The sequence below is a fragment of the Macaca fascicularis genome, chromosome 1 (genome assembly GCF_037993035.2).
Source record: "Macaca fascicularis isolate 582-1 chromosome 1, T2T-MFA8v1.1".
In the NCBI taxonomy this organism is placed as follows: Eukaryota; Metazoa; Chordata; class Mammalia; order Primates; family Cercopithecidae; genus Macaca; species Macaca fascicularis.
In genome coordinates this window covers 224,921,304-224,943,755 of record NC_088375.1, presented here as the reverse complement: position 1 = coordinate 224,943,755, position 22,452 = coordinate 224,921,304, and the positions used below count along the sequence as shown (strand labels likewise).

Here is a 22,452-nt window from a genome sequence, read left to right as displayed (position 1 = left end):
AGAAATGGTAATGTAAGGCAAGGGGGAGAGGCCCTGTGTCTGCATCACATCCCAGACCTCCCCATGTTAGCCACAGCCAGCGCTCCTCCAGTGGGGGCAGCCATGAAGCCCAAATGCAGGAGGGCCCTTTCCTCTCTGGCTACAGGTCTGCCGCCGTGGAAGTGATTCTGGAATTCTCAACAGTTTCCCCTCTGCACACTCCGAGCTCAGAGTAGCCCGCCTGTCCCCTTCACACAGTGCCACGCATGCTGTTCCAGATCCAGAGCCCTCTGACAAAGGCCCTTTGGGAAGGTTCTGGGAGCATTTAAATCAAATCCACCTGACCTGATACAATACAGCCTTGCAATGGCCAGAATGCAATGCTGCATCCAGCTAAGCCGCCTACCTACCACAGGAAAGGTACTGACAGGGCAACCAGGCTGGGAGGGAGGCACCTGGAAGCACTGGGGCACCTCCTTTCCGTGAAGGGGCTCCTGTTCAGAGCAAGCTCTGCAGACCACCAGTAGGCATGCCACACACACCAAAGTGCTCCAGCACAGGCACAGACCTGCCTGGAGACGGCTTCCCCAGGACCTGCACGCCGGACAGGAAGCAAAAAGAAAGGGCTCCTTCTGTCCCTCCCACGCACAGAGGCAGGCGGTCAGATCCAAGCCTACCCTCATATTCCCTCTACAGCCGCGACTCTCAATGGGGGCGATTCTGCCCCACTGCAGAAATGTGGCAATATCTGGAGACAGTTTTGATTGTCACGACTAGTAGGATCCTGCTGGGTAGACGCCAGGATCAGTTCCCACCACCAATAATTATCCAGTCCCACGTCCGGAGAGCTGAGGGTAAGAAGCCCTGCTAGGCGGCCGTCTCGGAGCTGCCGATTGCACCAGGTTCCCTCCACATCTCTGGGCTTCTCCATCTGCTATGCTTTCCACTCAGAATTCCTTCCCTCCCTGATTGCTGAGACCAAGCCTCACGGACTGTACTCTGCCTCGAGGCCTGTGTCTGCACATCCACCTGCATTTCCTCCTCCCGCATCACCGCCCCAACGCTGCACCTGGATATCGGAGACATTTTCACCACCAGACTGGAAGCTCTCTGAGGAAGACCGCGGTGGTTTTAAGGCCTTTATAAGCCCCAGGGAACCTTATTCTCAGAAAAATACTAAAACTAACCCACATCTCTTATTAAATGTAATCCTCACATAACTCACAAGAGTAGAGGGAGTGATATATTTTTTTCCCACGTCGCCAATATTTTGTGGACCCTGGAAAAACTTGTAAGGCTCTGTGCTGAAGAATCTGGACAGGCGAGACACCACTGCTAGCCACAACTGGGGCTCTTCAAGTGCTGAAGTGAATGGGAACCATGAAGGAAGTGCCCCCAGCCTTTGAATGTCCTCACTTCAGATGATCCTAACACATCAAGGAGTTGGAGGAACCTGCATGTTCCTATAACTGGATTGGCATAAGGCATCTGTTTACATCTTCTGGTTTAAAACATTTATCCTTGTGATTCTGGCCCAGATCTTGCTGTCTCTCTAGTCCTGAACTGAGTGAAACCCACCTTTTTACAGAGAGGCAAGAGTACCTGGCAGGCTCGCTCTGACAGCCTCTTGTAATTCAGCTGAAAACAATGCAAACAGGAAGGCAAGTGGAGCCTGAGGAAGTTTTCTTGGCTGCCCCAGAACACTCAGGATCCTGGGCTATGTCCTCAGGCTCTACAGTTCTAACCAAGGTGACATGCTGGTGGAGGCGTTCTCTCTGCACAGTGGGGGAACAAGGACAGAAGGAAAGAAAGGCATCTTTCAGCTTAATTTTAAAAGAGATTCTTTTTTTCTTCCCAGAGAACAGCTGGAGCCCTGGAACCTGGCCAAGTCAGAGCCTGAGACCTGAAGTCAGGAACCAGCACGCCTACAAAATCCAGCCACCGATCTTCCTTTAATTCAGTCTGACTCATGACCTTCAGCCTCTGGCAGGTTCCAGAGGGGTTACTAATGCAGAATCCAGAGCCTTTGTCTATTTATAAGCCGATGGAAGGGCTAGAATCCTAGCTCTTGAGTGGGTACAAGCGCCCCCTCACTCCTGGGTATGAGGCCTCCCAGGCCTGACTGACCTTCCCCAAGGGCTGTGCACCCGGCAGGAAGCTTCCTGAGCAAAGGCATCAAAAGATCCTCTGTGTAAACTGGAGGTAGAGGAACTCTTTTTCTCTCCTGGGACACCAGAGAGGTCCCCAGCAAGCTGACGAAGTCCCTAAAGGGCAAATTAATTTGCATTTCTGTCAGTCTTCTTAGAGACTTAGAGGAGAGGCAAAGGGACCACTTCCAGACCTAGTCATTCCAGGGATGGAGCCTGGCCCAGAGGTTCTGGAGAGCGTGGGTCACCTCCAGAGAGCACAATCAGATTGGAAATTTCGACCTATGGAAGCTCCCTCAACCTCACCGTCAAAAGCTACGCCAGCTCAGCCGGGCGCAGCGGCTCACATCTGTAATCCCAACACTCTGGGAGGCCAAGGCGGGCGGATCACAAGGTCAGGAGATTGAGACCATCCTGGCTAACACGGTGAAACTCCGTCTCTACTAAAAATACCAAAAAAAATTTAGCTGGGTGTACTGGCAGGCGCCTGTAGTCCCAGCTACTCGGGAGGCTGAGGCAGGAGAATGGCGTGAACCCAGGAGGCAGAGCTTGCAGTGAGCCGAGATTGTGCCACTGCACTCCAGCCTGGGCAACAGAGCGAGACTCCATCTTAAAAAAAAAAAAAAAAAAAAAAAAAGCTATGCCAGCTCTTTGCATGGTCACAGCTTAAAATTTTAATTACATTGGGACATTTGACACGGTGCTATTTTTGGCAGGGGGCAGGCACTCACGTTTCACCACAAGGTACATAAGGTCCCTTCACTCTGAACCACACTGACATGTTCACGCCACCCCATTCCCACAAGGACAAGCCTCATCCTCAGAGACAGGTCTGGGCATGGCCCGGCCCTCCCAGTGCCTGAGGGTCACCCAGACCTTCTCAACAGTCACCTCTCTCTCCAGCTCTTCTCCCCTTACCCCATTCCCTCCATAGCTTTCCCTCATTAAAGCCTCTATAATTGGTTCAAATAAACAAGCTTCCTGAACTGAGTTCACTGCATCCCCTCAGAATCCCAGGGCTGGGAAACCCTCCAGCTTCCTGTGGTGAGGATTAGGTCATTAAATCAATCGGGTGGCTTGTAGGACTGTGCCCCCAGAAGCAGCCCTCTCCTCATCACCCGGCTCTGGGGATGGCCATCCTCGGGACCTGGCTGAGAGACCCCAGGTGCAGCCTCCTGGGGGAAACTCCTCCCAATCAAACTCTTAGGAAAGTAAGTTTTGCTGGGCACAATGGCAAACGCCTGTAACCCCAGCACTTTGGGAGACTGAGGTAGGAGAATTGCTTGAGTCCTGGACTTCAAAACCAGCCTGGGCAATATAGCAAGACCCCATCTCTTTCTTTCTTTCTTTTTTTTTTTTTTTTTTTTGAGATGGGGTCTCGCTCTTTCCCTCTGTCACCCAGGCTGGTGTGCAGTGGCACAATCTCAGCTCACTGCAACCTCTGCCTTCCAGGCTCAAGCGATTCTTCTGCCTCAGCCTCCCGAGTAGTTGGGACTACAGGCGCATGCCACCATGCCCGGCTAATTTTATTTTGTATTTTTAGTAGAGACAGGGTTTTGCCATGTTGGCCAGGCTGATCTCAAACTGCTGACCTCATGTGATCTGCCCGCCTCAGCCTCCTAAAGTGCTGGGATTGTAGACATGAGCCACCGTGCCTGTCCTCTACAAAAAATATTTAAAAGATTAGCTGGGTGCAGGCCAGGCGTGGTGGCTCACACCTGTAATCCCAGCACTTTGGGAGGCTGAGGTGGGCAGATCATGAGGTCAGGAGATCCAGACCATCCTGGCTAACACAGTGAAACCATCTCTACCAAAAAATACAAAAATTAGCCAGGCGTGGTGGTGGGCGCCTGTGGTCCCAGACACTTGGGAGGCTGAGGCAGGAGAATGGTGTGAACCCGGGAGGCGGAGCTTGCAGTGAGCCGAGATTGCGCCACTGCACTCCAGCCTGGGGGACAGAGTGAGACTCCGTCTCACACACAAAAAAAAGATTAGCTGGGTGCAGTGGTGTGCACCTGTAGGCCCAGTTACTTGGGAGGCTGAGGTGGGAGAATCCCATGAGCCCAGGAGTCTGAGGTTACAGTGAGCTATGATCACACCACTGCACCCCCGCCTGGCAACAGAACAAGACCCTGTCTCCAAAAAGAAAAAAAAAAAAGAAAAGAAGTTTTAAGGCCACTGCCTCTTTCCAACAGGCTGTCAGCATAAAGGTATGTGTTAATTTGCATAAAGATATAGGTGTATCTGTTTACTTCGCAAATACACCCATCTGTGCTACAGGGGCCATGGTTCCTGGCTCCACGCATCACATGAGCCACACTGCCTGCTTGTTTGGGTGATTGCTTCTGCTCTACTAAGCAGGAGGTGACCTTCCCGATCCTTCCCCCTCCAGCTACCTCGGAACAAAACATAATCCAAGGAAGGAGGAAACCTCCCCCTAAGAGGCTGTTGAGGACTCAGTTTCCTTCCTCTCCAAATGTTTAACAAGCTAATAATCAAAATCAACAATGCTTTAAACAAAGACCCCTTCAGAATCTCCCGTGTGCTTATCCCATTAACTTACTGGGGGAAATGGTGTCAGGACAAAAACTCCCGATGGGTCACAAGGCCTTGTCCACTCTGAAGGCAAGGACAGTGGCAGCTGGAGCTGAAGGGAAGGAAGATCAGAAAAGAGCACTTGCCCCAGGAGAGGGGAAAATACAGCACCTGATACAATAGGAATCCACCCACAAACCCTGGAGGGTTTCGTTCAAGGTTAAAGCCACCACAGACAAGCTCAGGAGAGTGGCCACAGGGACAGCCAGTGTAAAGTCTCCAAGAAACTGTCCCCAGTCACAATGGGTGCAGGCATGAACACCCAGATCTGGGCACACCCTGGCAAACTAGCTCAGGAGATGAACCACCATCACCCATTTGTAATGAATGACATCCCCTTTCCCAAAGCCGCGAAACTGTTAGTCACCAAACCACAGAAAGGAAGCAGAAGCTTCTGGCAAAACTGGTCTGTTAAGAGTTCCCCTGGCAAAAAGACTCCAGTTTTTCCAGGCCAACGACTCGCCCAAGACTGTCACATTTTACAAAATGAAACCCAGCAGTCTTCACAAGCCCATATCCAAAGAATGTAAGCAGGACCTGCCTTCCAGCAAAAACTCTCCATTGAGAGGAAAAAGCTTATCTCAAGGGTCACTGGAAGAAGGTTAATTACATGACACATTAGCTTGATGATTAAGATGATTTCTGAGGATTAAGCCATTGTTTAAGTCCCAGAGAACAAAACTTCCTTGCCGATTTCCTTAAAGCACATAATGCAATGTTAAAAAACAAAAACAAAACCAAAAAAGGCATCAACGCACAGGACAAAGCATGCTAGGTCTTACCTGCTTCTAGAAAAGTCATTGAAGTCTGCCAGAAAGATACTAATCACAAAAACTTCAAAATCCAAAAAAAGAATAACTCACCCAAAAAAAAAACTTCCTAAGAGAGAGGGAAACTGACTATTGTACAGGCTGTAAAAGGACAAAGAAACCAGAAATCCAGGACAATAACCCAGGAGGGCCAGGGCAACCAAAGGACCTGCAATCAAAATCAATTCCAGATGGAACAAAGTTGGTTTTTTTTTTTTTTTTCCCCTCCTCACCTTTTTCTTTTGAAAAATTCCAAAGCCACAGAAGAGCTAAAAGAATAGTACAAGAACATCCACGTACCTTGCCCCGGGAGTCCCACTGTTCACATTTTGCTATATATGTCTTATGCCTCTGTGCTGTGGGTATGTGTCAACGTACAAACACTGCTGCTTTTCCTGAACCATCTCAAAGTCAACTGCAGAGATCATGGTACCTGGCTAATGCCTCAGCACAGATCTCCTGAGGCTATTCTCCTACATAACCACAATACCATTATCACCCCAAGGAATTTTTGTTTGTTTGGTTTTGTTTTTTGAAACAGTGTCTCGCTCTGTCGCACAGGGTGGAGTGCAGTGGCACGATCGCAGCTCACTGCAGCCTCAACATCCAGGGCTCAAGTGATCCTCCCCTCTCAGCCTCCTGAGTAGCTGGGATTACAGGTGTACACAACCACACCTGGCTATTTCTTTTTTCTTTTCTTTTGAGACAGGGTCTCACCCTGTCATCCGGGCTGGAGTGTAGTGGCACAATCTCAGCTCACTGCAACCTCCATCTCTCAGGTTTAAGCGATCCTCCCACCTCAGCCTCCCAAGTAGCTAGGCCTACAGGCGTGCACTACCATGCCCAGCTAATTTTTATACTTTTTGTAGAAATGGGGTTTCACCATGTTGCCCAGGCTAGTTTTGTTTTCTGTTTGTTTGAAACAGAGTCCCACTCTGTCACCCAAGCTGGAGTGCAGCGGCCCAATCTCAGCTCACTGCAATCTCTCCCTCCCAGGTTCAAGAGATTTTCCTGCCTCAGTCTCCTGACTAGCTAGGATTACAGGTGTGCACCACCATGCCCGGCTATTTTATTTTTTTGAGACAGAGTCTCGCTCTGTCCCCCAGGCTGGAGTGCAGTGGTGCAACCTCGGCTCACTGCAAACTCCGCCTCCAAGGTTCATGCCATTCTCCTGCCTCAGCATCCAGAGTAGCTGGGACTACAGGCGCCCGCCACCATGCCTGGCTAATTTTTTGTATTTTCAGTAGAGACGGGGTTTCATCGGGTTAGACAGGATGGTCTCGATCTCCTGACCTTGTGATACGCCCGCCTTGGCCTCCCAAAGTGCTGGGATTACAGGCGTGAACCACAGCGCAGGGTCTGTTTTGTTTTTGAGACAGAGTCTTCCTCTGTCACCCAGGCTGGAGTGTAGTGGCACAATTGCAGCTCACTGCAACCTCCGCCTACTGGGTTCCAGCAATTCTCCCGCCTCAGCCTCCCAAGTAGATGGGATTACAGGCACCCACCACCATGCCCAGCTAACTTTTGTATTTCAGTAGAGATGGGGTTTTGCCATGTTGGGCAGGCTGGTTTTGAACTCCTGACCTCAGGTGATCTGCCTGCCTCAGTCTCCTAAAGTGCTGGGATTACAGGTGTGAGCCACCATGCCCCGCCTAGTTTTGTTTTCTTTTCTTTTCTTTTTTTTTTTTTTTTTTTTTTTGAGACACCCAGCCTAGTTTTGTTGTGTTTTTTTTTTTTTTTTTTTTTTTTTTTTTGAGACGGAGTCTCGCTCTGCCGCCCGGGCTGGAGTGCAGTGGCTGGATCTCAGCTCACTGCAAGCTCCGCCTCCCGGGTTCACGCCATTCTCCTGCCTCAGCCTCCCGAGTAGCTGGGACTACAGGCGCCGCCACCTCGCCCGGCTAGTTTTTTGTATTTTTTAATAGAGACGGGGTTTCACCGTGTTAGCCAGGAGGGTCTCGATCTCCTGACCTCGTGATCTGCCCGTCTCGGCCTCCCAAAGTGCTGGGATTACAGGCTTGAGCCACCGCGCCCGGCGTTTTGTTGTGTTTTATTTTTCTTTTCTGAGATGGGGTCTCACTCTGTCGCCAGGCTAGAGTGCAGTGGCATGGTCTCGGCTCACTGCAACCTCCGCCTCCTGGGTTCAAGCAATTCCACTGCCTCAGTCTCTCGAGTAGCTGGGACTACAGGTGTGCGCCAGCATGCCCAGCTAATTTTTTGTATTTTTAGTAGAGACAGGATTTCACCATGTTGGCCAGGCTAGTCTCGAACTCCTGACCTCGTGATCCGCCCTCCCTGGCCTCCCAAAGTGCTGGGATTACAGGCGTGAGCCACTATACCTGGGCTTGTTTTCTTTTTTAAGAGATGGGTCTTGCTACATTGCCCAGGCTGGTCTTGAACTCCTGGCCTCAAGCAATCCTCCTGCCTCTGCCTCCAAAAGTGCTGGGATTACAGGTGTGAGCCACCATGCCCAGCCTTCCCAAGGAATTTAATATTGACCTAGTAGTATCTTTGATATTCACCCCGTATCCAAATTTCCCCAATTCCCCCTCCCCATCAATTTGGCCTTTACTTGTGTTTAATCCAGGACTGGATCAAGGATCTCAGTTGCATTTGGTTCCCATGCTCTTCAACCTACTTAATCTAAAATGGTTTAGCAGCTTTTCTATCAGGGTATTAACATTTTTTAGAGTCCAGGACCCTTGTCTTTAGGATGTTCCACAATCTGGATTTGGCCAATTGTTCCTTAAACACTTTCACAAGAAATTATGTAGCTGATGTATCAGTGTTCCATTAGAAGTGCATAATGCCAGTTTGCGCCAATTCTGGTGATGCTGGTTTTGATACCTTGGATTTGGATCAAAGTTTTAAATGTATAAAACATGGAGTGAATGTATTAGAGGGAAACACAGGCAAAGAAAACAGTGGGAGAAGAAAATATGAAATGAAACCTAGAAGTCAGCCGGGTACAGTGGCTCATGCCTGCAATCCCAGCACTTTGAGATGCCAAGGTGGGTAGATCACCTGAGGTCAGGAGTTCGAGAGCAGCCTGGCCAACATGGTGAAACCCCATCTCTACTAAAAATATAAAAATTAGGCCGGCCACAGTGGCTCACGCCTGTAATCCCAGGACTTTGGGAGGCAGAGGCAGGCAGATCCCAAGGTCAGGAGTTCAAGACCAGCCTGACTAACATGGTGAAACCCAGTCTCTACTAAAAAATACAAAAATTGGCCGGGTACGGCGGCTCACGCCTTTAATCCCAGCACTTTGGGAGACCGAGGCGGGCGGATCACAAGGTCAGGAGTTCGAGACCAGCCTGGTCAAAATGGTAAAACCTCGTTTCTACTAAAAATACAAAAATTAGCCAGGCATGGTGGCACGTTCCTGTAGTCCCAGCTACTCAGGGGGCTGAGGCAGAAGAATCACTGGAACCCAGGAGGCCGAGGTTGCAGTAAGCTGAGATCGTGCCACTGCACTCCAGCCTGGGTGACAGAGCAAGACTCTGTCTCAAACAAAAATAATACGAAAATTGGCCTGGCGTGGTGGCTCATGCCTATAATCCCAGCACTTTGGGAAGCCGAGGTGGACAGATCACAAGGTCAGGAGATCGAGACCATCCTGGCTAACATAGTGAAACTCCATCTCTACTAAAAATACAAAAAAAAAAAAAAAAAAGCCGGGCATGGTGGCTGGCACCTGTAGTCCCAGCTTCTCAGGAGGCTGAGGCAGGAGAATCGCGAGAACCTGGGAGGCGGAGCTTGCAGTGAGCTGAGATCAAGCCACTGCACTCCAGCCTAGGCGACAGTGTGAGACTCTGTCTCAAAAAAAAAAAAAAAAAAAACCTATGAAAATTAGCCGGGCATGGTGGCGCGCTACTTTGGAGGCTGAGGCAGGAGAATCGCTTGAACCCGGAAGGCAGAGGTTGCAGTGAGCTGAGATCGCGCCACTGCACTCCAGTCTGGGCAACAGAGTGAGACTCTGTCTCAGAAATAAATAAATAAATAAATAAATTTCAAAAGAAACCTAGAAGTCATATTTAAAAATCTGATTATATGAAAATCAAAAACTCTGCATGAAAAAAATATATAATTAAAAGAACAGTGGGCCGGGCACAGTGGCTCATGCCTGTAATCCCAGCACTTTGGGAGGTCAAGGTGGGCAGATCACGAGGTCAGGAGATCGAGACCATCCTGGCCAACATGGTGAAACCCCATCTCTACTAAAAATACAAAAATTATCTGGGTGTGGTGGCACATGCCTGTAATCCCAGCTACTCAGGAGGCTGAGGCAGAAGAATCTGTGGAACCTGGGATTCGGAGGTTGCAGTGAGTCGAGATCGTGCCACTGCACTCCAGCCTGGCAACAGAGTGAGACTCTGTCTCAAAAAGGTTAAAAAAAAAAGAACAGTGACAATTTGGCGAAAATATATATAACACATATCACAGCCATAGGACAAACTTCCTTAATATATTAAAAAAACCTGTAAATCAATAAGAAAAAGACTGTAAACTTAAAAAAGAAATGGGGAAACAATACACAGTTGTCCCTTAATATCCATGGGGGACAGGCTCCAGGACCCCTACACAGAAACCAAAGTCCACAGATGCTCTAGTCCCTTATATAAAGTGACACAGTATTTGTACGTAACCTATGCACATCCTGCCATATACTTTAAATCATCTCCAGATTATTCATAGTACCTGATAACACATAAATACTATGTAAATAGCACTATATTGGTTTTTTACTTGTATTATTTGTTGTTGTATTGTTATATTTTGGTTTTTCCCTGAATATTTTTTGAATTTAATTTCATTTTATTTTTTATTATTAAAAAATTTTTTTTTACTTCCATAGGTTTTGGTGTTTGGTTACATGAGTAAGTTCTTTAGTGGTGATTCGTGAGAATTTTTCCTGAATATTTTTGTGGTTGGTTTAATCCATAGACGTGGAACCTGAGAATATGGAAGGCTGATAAGAGATGGTTCATAAGCGGCCTTAAAAATATAAAATGAGGCCGGGCGCGGTGGCTCAAACCTGTAATCCCAGCACTTTGGGAGGCCGAGACGGGCGGATCACGAGGTCAGGAGATCAAGACCATCCTGGCTAACACGGTGAAACCCCGTCTCTACTAAAAAATACAAAAAACTAGCCGGGCGAGGTGGCGGGCGCCTGTAGTCCCAGCTACTTGGGAGGCTGAGGCAGGAGAATGGTGTGTACCCGGGAGGCGGAGCTTGCAGTGAGCTGAGATCCGGCCACTGCACTCCAGCCTGGGCGACAGAGCATGACTCCGTCTCAAAAAAAAAAAAAAAAAATATAAAATGAGCCAGGCGCGGTGGCTCAAGCCTGTAATTCCAGCACTTTGGGAGGCTGAGACGGGCGGATCACGAGGTCAGGAGATCGAGACCATCCTGGCTAACACAGTGAAACCCCGTCTCTACTAAAAAATACAAAAAACTAGCCGGGCGTGGTGACACATGGCTGTAGTCCCAGCTACTTGGGAGGCTGAGGCAAGGGAATCACTTGAACCAGGGAGGCGGAGGTTGCAGTGAGCTGAGATCGCACCACTGCACTCCAGCCTGGCAACAGAGCAAGACTCCGTATCAAAAAAAAAAAAAAAAAAAAAAAAAAGGCCTGGCATGGCGGCTCACGCCTGTAATCCCAAAACTTTGGGAGGCCGAGGCGAGTGGATCACCTGAGATCAGGGGTTCGAGACCAGCCTAGCCAACATGGCGAAGCCCCACCTTTACTAAAACTACAAAAATTAGCTGAGCCTGGTGGTGCGTGCCTATAATCCCTGGTACTCGGGAGGCTGAGGCAGGAGAATCCCTCGAACCCAGGAGGCAGAGGGTGAAGTGAGCCAAGCTTGCACCACTACACTCCAGCCTGGACAACAAGACTCTGTCTCAAGAAAAAAAAAAAAAAAATCAATAGAATGCCATTAAAATGAGTGAGGTGGAGGCCGGGTGCGGTGGCTCACGCTTGTAATCCCAGCACTTTGGAAGGCCGAGGCAGGCAGATCACAAGGTCAGGAGATTGAGACCATCCTGGCTAACAAGGTAAAACCTCATCTCTACTAAAAATACAAAAAATTTAGCGCAGCATGGTGGCATGTGCCTGTGGTCCCAACGACTTGGGAGGCTGAGATGGGAGGATCACTTGAGCCTGGGAGGTTGCGGCTGCAGTGAGCTGTGATCGTGCCACCACACTCCAGCCTGGGCAAATGATGTTTTAAATGAAGTGGAATGGGGTCAGATGAGAATGAAAGAACATCCTTCATCTGAGTGGTCCTGCCAGTGCAGTGCGGTGCCTGATGCTAAGCACTTCAATCTCCACTGTCACCACTCATGGACCTAATAGGCCACTCCTCTTTAGAGGAGATTAGGAAGTGAGAGTGGGAAGCCAGCACCCAAAGCAAACACAAGGCAAACGGGCAAACATGACCCCTTGTGCCAGTGGCAGCAGACCTCAGGAGCGGGGAAGGAGCCAGGGCTCTGCGCTGCTCCGGCTGCCTGAGCTCCCTTACATCCCACCACAAGCTCTGGAAGACTGCTCTGTGCAGGAAAGCAGAACTGGGGGCCAGCTTGCTTGCCTGTAAGCCCCACCATGTCTTCCAAAAAATCACCAGCACCTCATCTTCCTGCAACTCCAGCGACTGGCCAGAGGAAGGCTATGTGCCCCTGCAGGCTGTGGGCAGTGCCAACAGTATTAACACACACAGAAGGAGAAGGACCCTTTGCCTCAGTCCAGAAGCCGAGTATGAGCACACGCTCAGGAACAGGCTCACACGGCCTAGCCAGAGCTGACCTTGGCAGGTACTTTTGCTCCCTTCTTGGTAAGTAAAATGGGATTATTCAGGGGCTCAGACCCACCACTTCACCAGCTTAAGTGCTACCAGTACTAACAAGCTTCACGTATTTAAATCACACCCCAGGTCCCTCCCCAACACACAAAAAAGAAATGTAAAATTACAGAGAATCATTAAAATGTCATCTACCTGGAAAGAATAAAAGCAATCTAGAAGTTCAGAAACAGGTCTCATTTCATATTCCTGCAGCAAAAGGATATTTAGGATATTTGGCAAGGGTGCAAGTCAGGGTCAGGATGGGTCTCCGGGAAGCTAGAGCTGCCTGAGGCAGGTGGCTGTGAGGCCTGTCTGGACAGGGAGGTCAAGGCTAAGCATCTCCTTGGAAACCAGTCCAAGGTTTGCCTGGTGATTGATCAGGAAGAACGGGGTGGGGCCCACATTATGTGAGGTGTTTGATCCACAAGGGACCTAATCTTTGCAGGAAGCCTTTTGCTGGCAGAATCTAGGACTTCAGGGGTGGCAACTTCATCTGCCCTGGGGTGGTTATTCAGTTCAGGTCAAGGACATCGACCACACGATTCCAGCAGCAGAAAACATGTGGGCTGGACACTTGGGTGCTACTCAGGCCTGAAAAAACACCTTAATTGGAGCTGGCTCTCAAAGCCTCCTCCCCAGCTCTCCGCGTGGGAGACGATGTGGAAGTGGGTCACAATCTTCCAGCTGAAACAGCCTCACTGCAGGCTCCAATCACACTTGAAGATGTCCAGGTGCACGGAGTGACCTGGCCTCCTCGCTGTGCAGGCCTTGCCCTCCTAATCAGATGCTGGATGCTGCTGCCCCGCCCCTCAGCTTGAAGGGGGCAGCTGTTTAGCACCAGGAGTGCTATGTACAGTGACATGACAAGGGCTGGTGAAAATAACATCGCACGAAGATACGCCTCGCTGTCCTGGCACCCTCCTCTCACTTCAAATGTGGGTAGCTGCCTCTGCCAGCCCTATGCCCTCTCCACCCAGCCCTGGCTGGAGGGCGAGAGGAACACTGTGTGCTTTCACATGAACTGCTTGCTAGACCTCCCTGACCTTGGTCTTTGAAGACAGCTGAAGGCCTGGTGCTTGAGGAAGAAAGAACCCTGCCCCCACTCTAATCTGCATATATTGACCCAAAATGGAGTAGGAGACATAGGTGTCCATGTGCACCAGTTCCTCCAGGAACCCTATGAGTACTGCGGAGAGCCCGCCGGCCACCATATGCCTGCTTTCCAAAGTTGGCAGGGAGAGATGTAGATGTGTCGGGCAGGAAGAGAACTCTGCAGGGACAAGGTCTGGCGGCCGTTACATAAGAAGCGCACCGTGTTAGTGGCAGAGCTTCAAAATCCACAGCCCCAAGCAACAACTTTGAAAAGAAATCCTCAATATGAGCATTTCTCCCTGACTTAAACCCCAGTAACAAAGGGTTAAGGCTTTAAGTGGGAAGGGAGTTCTTGCTAACCATGGCTCCCAAGGTGTGCACTGTTTCTCAAGATGTCCATACCAAGTACAGCTTCTGTTACGGGACACGGAAGGGCTCTAATCGTTTAACTCTTCCCTTGCTCTTCTGGAAAGCCAACCCAGCCCCCGACCTTAATGTCCACTCAGGGCATGTAGCCACTGGGACTGGCATGTGCATCTGGAGATCATGTCCTGACTCTCTCCTAAGAGTTCAAAGCACTCTCATCAAATCATTCTTTCTTCATTCACATGATCCCAACTATATAACAAGCCTCGTGGTTCTATATTAAGAGCCTGGTATGGGGAAAAACTTTTTTTTTTTTTTTGAGACAGAGTCTCACTCTATCGCCCAGGCTGGAGTGCAGTGGTGCAATCTCAGCTCACTGCAACCTCCACCTCCCGTGTTCAAGCAATTTTCCTGCCTCAGCTTCCCAAGTAGCTGGGACTACAGGTGCCCGCCACCATGCCAGGCTAATTTTTTTTTTTTTGAGGCGGAGTCTTGCTCTGTCGCCCAGGCAGGAGTGCAGTGACGCAATCTTGGCTCACTGCAAGCTCCACCTCCTGGGTTCACGCTATTCTCCTGTCTCAGCCTCCCCAGTAGCTGGGACTACAGATGCCTGCCACCGCTCCCGGCTAATTTTTGTATTTTTAGTAGAGACGGGGTTTCACTGTGGTCTCGATCTCCTGACCTCGTGATCCGCCCGCCTCGGCCTCCCAAAGTGTTGGGATTACAGGCGTGAGCCGCCGCGCCCAGCCAATTTTTTGTATTTTCAGTACAGACGGGGTTTCACCATGTTAGCCAGGATGGTCTCAATCTCCTGACCTCATGATCCACCTGCCGTGGCCTCCCAAAGTGCTGGGATTACAGGCGTGAGCCACCACACCCAGCCGTGGAAGAACTATTCTTATCCTGCTTACCACAATATTCCTAGTATCTATGATGGTGTCCAGATTGTAATAAAGCCTCAATAAATATTTATTAATTGAATCGATGGGTCATTAGAAGGGAGGAAGGAGGGAGGAAGGGAGGAGTAATGGAAGACAACCGCCACTTCTTGGTGTCTCTGTGCTCCTGGCTTATAAAAACACATCAGAACCAAGATTAGAAACCACGTCTTTTAACCCCCTCTTGGCCCTGCCATCAGGGGTCGTCAATCATGTTACGATGCACAGAACACACCCCTGTTTACAGGAGCTTACACACTGCAACACAGGCATGCAAAATGAAGCCACAGGTACGACCCTCAATCCTTCAGAAACTTCAAAAGGGGAGAACAATGTTTTTCTCCAGCTATCCCCCACAGAAGGACACCCTTCCCTCTGGGGACTGTTGTCTTTCCCTTTTTAACAAGGCTTCATGGAGGACCAGAGCATAATAGGTCTTTAATAACTGAGTATAACAGTAGTTGGTACTCAGTTCCCTTTCATGAAAGAAGTTCAAAAGCACTTTGGCTCAAACACCATCATGCCCCTGGGAACTACAAAGGTACAAGTATCATTATTCCCATTTACAGTCAGGGAAAGTAAAGCAAAGGGAGGTTAATTAGCTTGCCCAGGGTCAGACAAGACAGGGAAAGGGCCTAGGATTCAAACCCTTTGGAGCAGCCCGCAAGTTAACTCTGACTACCCTAAGAATGTCACCTACGTTGGGCTTAAGGGAGACTTTTCTTTCTTCTCTATGGTTTCTGCTGAGAATCAGTATATGACATGGTGCTCAGAGATCTGCTTGGGAGTCACACTGCCTGGTTTGAATCTGATTCTGTTCCCAACTAGCTCGACCTCAAACACTTTACTTAACATTTCGAGGCTTCAGCTTCTTAACATACAAAATGGTAATAATGGTATGTATCTCAGAAACCATGAGGATGAAATGAGACAGTGTATGTAAAATGCCCCTATCATTCCCTTTCTCATTTTCTAAATGAGCACATATCTCTCTCATAATAAGAAAACCAGCTACATGAGAAAAAGCTTGCACTCACTCTGTGTTTAGTTTTTACAAGGCTACAAATGACATATGACTAGCAGGCATTTCAGATTCTGCCAATAAAATGCCCCAGGACTCCGAAAGTGACCTGCAGCACAAGCGTCCTATTTGATTCCCACTAACTCGCGTTGGTCTCTCAAGGTTAGCAGAGCAAGTGACATCGTGGACAATAACTGATGATGGGAGGACCAAAAAGGGATCTGAAAAGCTGGCCAACGGCACTCAGTCTAAAGAGGCCCACTCTGGATTCCTGGTGAGTGGAGTCCCTGGGTTTGAAATGCCATTTCTCTCAGTCCTCTGCGGAGTTACCCAACTCCGCCCAACCCAGACGAAAGACAGCCAATGCTTTCTAGGTGCCATTGTGTTCCTAATCAAGTAATCAAACAGGAGATGGTCAGAGGTGTCAGTCTGGCCCAACCCTCTAGAGAGGGGCCTGGTGATAGCAGGGACTGGCAGAGAAGTGGGGATGGGGTGGGGGTAGGAAAGCTGTCCAGTCAATCTTGGTATACTCCCAACAAAGAAACTGTGATATATATGTATGTGTGCCTCTGATGCATTTATAAAGAATGGCTGCAAAACTCCAAGACTACTTAAGAGTCACTGCCAAGATAAGAAGCTTTAACTCACACAGAGAGGAGCAGAGAACACAGACATTCCACTGTAGACGACGAGCTGCTAAGCACTGGCAACACTCATTCATTCAACTCAAGAAATGTCTGCTGATGACTTAGGGACTTAGAAAAAAGCTCAATAAAATGCAGGACACAGAGACACACAAACCAGGACCGTCATCAACCTAGCTGATGCTTCCCTCATCTTCAGGGGACCAGGCCAGAGAAATGAGGAACCTGATGGGAAGAAACTCAATACTCTAGCTGGCCTCCAAAAGCCTCCCAGGACAAGGAGAGCCTCTCCCAGCTGCTCTTCCTAATGTCCTGTTCTGTCTTTTAGTGTGGACTCAAATATTCTCCTAGACCCCCAGGAAAAGTTCCTATTCAGTGACTTCCCACTGTTCAGAATTCAAGAGTAAAATCCAAACTCCTTGCCGCAGCCACAAATGTGGCCCCTGCTGATTCATCGCTAACCACACTCCAGCCCCTCTGGGTTGATCATTCTTGCAGTCCTCTCTGACCACAAAGCTGTCCCCCTGGATCACCATCCATGTCTCCCAAAAGCCACCTTCTCAGAGCTAAAGTTATGACCCTAACCCTCATCCCAGCCACTTTCCATCTTCTGTTTTATTTTCCCCCGCATCTCTTTCACCACCCTACATTCTTTTGTTGACTCGTTTATTTGTTTACTATCTGTCTCTCCCACTAGAAGATAAACTTCATAAGAGCATGCATCTTAAAGATCTTGTTCTTGGCTATGTCCGTAGCATCCGCAACAGTGCCTAGGACATAGCTGCTCAATAAGTCATTCAATTCAACAAGTATTTTCAGAGTACTACAAAGTTTAGGTACCAGATTATAAGAGTAAACAAAAAGAGACAAAAATCTCTGCTCTCAAAGAGCTTAAATGCTGGTGGGAGGTAAGAAGCAGACAAAGGCGAAATAATAGTTACTTCAATTTAGCATATACCAAGTGCCAGGTGGTCTTCTGAATATCTACTAGGTATTACTTAATTTAATCCTCCCAACAACTCCATGAGGAAAGTATTACTATTGTACATATGGGGAAACTGAGACACAGAGAGATTAAGTTACCTGCTGAAGATCATGCAGCTCCTGATGGCGGAATCAAGATCCAAACCTGATGGTCTTAGTACAAAGTCCATGGTCTAATTAAGAGCTACACTTCAGGCCGGGCACGGTGGCTCACGCCTCCAATCCCAGGACTTTAGGAGGCCGAGGTGGGTGGATCACCTAAGGTCAGGAGTTCAAGACCAGCCTGACCAACTAGGTAAAACCCCATCTCTACTAAAAATACAAAAATTAGCCAGACGTGGTGGTACACGCCTGTAATCCCAGTTACTTGGGAGGCTGAGGCAGGAAAATCGTTTGAACCCAGGAGGTGGAGGGTTGCAGTGAGCCAAGATTGCGCTATTGTGCTCCAGCCTGGGCAACAAGAGCAAAACTCCGTCTGAAAAAAAAAAAAAAAAAAGAGCTACACTTCATATTTGCTAAGTGTCAAGTGACTACTTGGTCAGCACCGCAGCAGCTGTTCCCCACAGGCAGGGATGGAGCGAGCAGATCCATCAAGGAAGGGCTGCCCTGTCATGTGAGCCCTGTGAACAAGAGACTGCTGGGTTTACACTATATTGCACCCCAGATGAGGCGTCTACAGGAAGCACGGTCTGATGAAAAGACAGGGCAGGGGCAGGAGTCTTGGTGCCATGAGATACCCAGGCAAGTCAACCAATATTTGAAGAGTTTACATTGTGTGCAGGGCACTGATTCAGACACCGTGGACGATGCAAAGACAAACCCAGTAGAGATCTGGCCTCAGAAAGCTTAGAGTCACACATGTACACATGGACCTGAAAGAGGGGGTAGAAACTGGCAGACATCATAAGAAAATGCATAAACTGCTATAGGGCTTCAAAAGAGCCAGCTTCTAGGGGCCACAGATGCTTAACCATAAAAGAAGGAGCTGGCCTGGGTAACCCCCAAGGTCCTCTCATTCTGACATGTTCTGACAGCACAGATTTGGAAGAGCATGGAGATCAAGTTTTATTCTGTTTTTGTTTTTTGTTTTTAGACGGAATCTTCCTCTGTCGCCTAGGCTGGAGTGCAGTGGCGCAATCTTGGCTCACTGCAACCTCCAGCTCCCGGGTTCAAGCGATTCTCCAACCTCAGCCTCCCAAGTAGCTCAGATTACAGGCACCCACTATCATGCCCAGCTAATTTTTGTATTTTTAGTAGAGATGGGTTTTCACCATGTTGCTCCTGGTCTTGAGCTCCTGACCTCAGGTGATCCACCCGCCTTGGCCTCCCAAAATGCTGGCATTACAGGGGTGAGCCACTGCACCTGGCCTCATTCTGGTTAACAGCTCATTTGTGGCCAGTGAATCTTTCTCCCACCTACCATGAGAACAGGCCCAATTTCTTGGTGCAACATCTTCCAACAGAAGCAGTCATGTTCCCATTTAAATAATACAACCGGATGTGGGAATGAAACCTGGTGTATTCTGCCCTCCTCCACCTCTAACTGGTTTTTAAACCCACAAACCCTCTCCAATCAAGGAGGCGGGGACCTGTTCTATGAGCACATCGTTATGGGACATCTAACTCTCAGTCTCCAAAGTTTTGCTTTGCAGCTCTCCCAGAGGGAACACACTAATTCCACCTCTTCATTTCCACTGCCACTGCCCCGATCCCTCAAGCCACCATCATCTCTTGCCAGGTAGCTGCAATAGTCTGTCTCATAACTGGTATCCCTGCCTCCACCTTTGCTCCTTAGAATCCAGTCTCTATACAGCAGCCAAAACAATCTTTGGGAACAAATCAGACTTTATCCTTTCTCTGCTTAAGATCCTGCAATGGCCTCTGTGTTTGGAATAAAATCCTAACTCTTTATTACGACCTACAAAATATTTGTTTTGATCTACAGGTTATTTTTCCCCACCGCCCCCCAAAACGGAGTTTTGCTCTGTTGCCCAGGCTGGAGTGCAGTGGTGCGATCTCGGCTCACTGCAACCTCCCTCTCCCAGGTTCAGGAAACTCTCCTGCCTCAGCCTCCCAAGTAGCTGGGACTACAGGCACACGCCACCACACTCAGCTAATTTTTGTATTTTTAGCAGAGACGGGGTTTCACCATGTTGGTCAGGATGGTCTCAAACTCCTGACCTTGTGATCCACCTGCCTCGGCCTCCCAAAGTGCTGGCATTACAGGCATGAACCACTAAGCCCGCCCTGATCCACAGATTCTTGTATGTAATCTGGCCCCTCTCCACCTTTGCAGCACTTAACACTACCGAAATTACTTTGTCCACTTGTTTGTTTACTCACTTACTATCTGACTTCCCTCCTGTTTAGAATGTCATCTCTAAGGAGGGCAGAAACCGTGTCTGTCTTCACCACTAAAGCCCCAGTACTTAGAATGGTGACTGGCACACAGTAAATGCTCACTACTGAATGAATGAATCTCCATCCCATAGAGGTGATTTGTATTTACAAGGGAGGACCACGAACTCCACCAGCAAACCGTGAATGACACATTGGCATTTAACAGCCGGCACCTTTATTTATGATCCAAAGACCTACTTTAAATCTGAGGAAGCTGCTGGTATCTCTGGACACTTTAACGGCACAAGAGATCAGTTATCACTTGGGGACACACGCCAGGAACTGGAGCCCAGTAGTTGTAGCAGGGAGCTAAGAGCCACGGCTCCTGAGAACAGAACCTCAAGACAAACCCTGACTTGCCTCCAGGTTCCTTACCCACACAACCTGTGCCTCAATTTACCCAGCAGTTGGCCGGACATGTTTCTCTCAGTTCTGTGAGTGACAGGAGACAAAATAATTCACAGCTGGAGCATACTAAGATCCTCAGATAGGAGGTGCTGCAAGCCACACGTCTCATTATTCATAAAACTCTTGATTTGCTGCCAACACGGCCCCCGCCGCCTTCCCAGGGGCTAACCTGACAACAGGTACTGCTCAGACAAGTTCAGCTCACAAGGCAGAGAGAGGGATGGAGGGCCTAGCAGAGGCTGGGTGTCCAGACCTGAGTGTCTCAGTTACCAGGCTCCAAAAAAAGGAAGGTGGTTGGGGTGGGGTGATGAAAAGGAGGTGAGAGGTGCAGTTTGGGGCTCCAGGTGGTTAATTTTGCAGGTTCGTGCATACACGCCCGCCATCCAAGTGAGACATGTGCCCTCACCAGGTACCTTCCAGGAAGGCTCACCTGGGAGGGGGGGAATCAGGAGACGACAGTTCAATCAAACTACAGAGGGAGGAAGGGCGGCCCAGCGTTCGGTTTGGGGAAATATGGAGAGTGAGAGCCTGGGAGTGGGCGCAGGTGAGGGAAGAGGCAAGGGCCCAGAGGTCGGGAGGGCGGACTGGCGATGACAGCCACCCAGACGCGGTGAGGTGAGCAACAGGGTGGGCGGCGCGGACACCTGTGGAGGCAACCCCCGGGCGAAGGTGAGGGAGGCGGGAGGTGGTCTGCGGCGAGAGGCGGCCAGGCCCAGACCAGGACGCCACGCCGCCGGGGCGGGCAGGGGTCCGAACGGGGTCGGGGGCGCTCTCCGCGGCCCCTCCCCGGCAGACAAAGGGCTGGCCGCTCCCCCCAGCCCCGGCGCTGCGCGACGCGGGCCCGGGCGCTGCAGGCGCGGCCCGGCCTCGGCGCTTACCTGGGCCGCCCGACCCGGCCGGGCCGGCGGGGGCAGCGGGTCCGGGACGCAGCGCGCGGCGGCCTGTTCCGGGGCGTGCTCAGCCCAAGCGGCCGCGGCGGCGGCGTCAGTAGCAGCAGCGGGAGCGGCCGCCTCAGCCTCCGCCTCCCGCTCCGAGAGTCACCGCGGTGGGGAGGGAAGGAGGCGCCAGGCCGCCGAGGGAGGGACCGGCGGAGGGGGCGGCATCTGGCTCCGCGCGGGCTGCTGAAGCGCGGCGGCGGCAACGCCCCGGAGAGAGGCGGGCGCCGGGGGCCGGGCGCCGGGGCGGGGGCTGAGGGTGGGGAGGTGTCCGGGGCCGCGAATTGGTTAACTCAGCCTGCGGGCGGGGGCTGCACGCTATGGGGCGGGGTCTTGCGGCAAACGTGGACGCTCATTGGGCCCTTCTGAAAGAGGGCGTGACCAGCGGCATAGGGGCGGGGCTATGAGGTGGGCGAAAGGCACAGGGCGCGGGTAGTGAGTGGCTGAATCCTCGCTGAGAGCAAAGGGGAGGAGCGGCCCGGGGGTGGGCGGGGAAGGCGGGGTGGGCGGGAGGAGGAGGTGGCAGCCTGGAGGAGGAGCCGGGTAAGGATGAAGCTGGCGCTGCGGTAAAGCCACTCTGCGTGTCCCTATCTGCTCCAGGAGCACAGTGTTCCGGAAAAATAATGCCCTCTCCCACACACCGGTCTGTGTTTAAAAACGGGAGCAACCAGAATGGGCAGAATCCTTGGTGAGGCCAGTTTACCCAGAACCCCGGAAAATTCTGAAATGGACGAGGTTGCAGAACATTTAGAGGCGTGGTCTTCCTGCGTCGTTGAGCTGGGGACGTTGCTACCTCTGAGTTTGGGGCCTAACCTGGGATTAACCGAGCCCAGAGAGCCCAGGAATGGGCCTCCGTAGGTCCATTAAACTCAGAAGGTCGTGTGTACTGGTAGTGAGTGCATTTTTTGGGGGAAGGGTGCCCCTGATTAAAATGTTTCTACAGAAAGTCTGGCTGTATTTGGAGAGAGTACAGGGAGAAGCAGCCCATTTTAGGTAAAATGCAAATTGCTTTTAACATCCGCCTTCCTTTTAGAGGGACCTGTATCTTTAAGTGTGGTCTCATTTTCAGCAGTTTAAATTACCAGTACACAATGTGACGCTAACCCCAGTTCAGAAGCCCTCCTACCCCACTCTTTCCACAGCCTTTCTTTTTACACCTTTTCTGTGCCATCCTCTTCCACTTCGCTACATTTCTTCCCCTTCCCTATGCAAAAAGAATCTGAAGTCCCTTTTTGTTTGTTTATAATATCCACATTACTCTTTACTCATTTGGGGGTTTTTTTTGTTTGTTT

At 50.1% G+C, this 22,452-nt stretch overlaps 1 protein-coding gene across 3 annotated transcripts in view; it reads right to left on the bottom strand.

Moving 5' to 3' along the window:
* The window catches only part of CTNNBIP1 (catenin beta interacting protein 1), a 64,825-nt gene extending 43,558 nt beyond the window's left edge, over positions 1 to 21,267 (bottom strand). For all 3 annotated transcript variants that reach the window (XM_045381062.3, XM_065534681.2, XM_065534671.2), the window contains exon 1: positions 21,104 to 21,267. The gene's annotated coding sequence lies outside the window, so the exon portion shown is untranslated. The remainder of the gene's footprint in view (positions 1 to 21,103) is intronic.
* Positions 21,268 to 22,452: the final 1,185 nt, after the last annotated feature.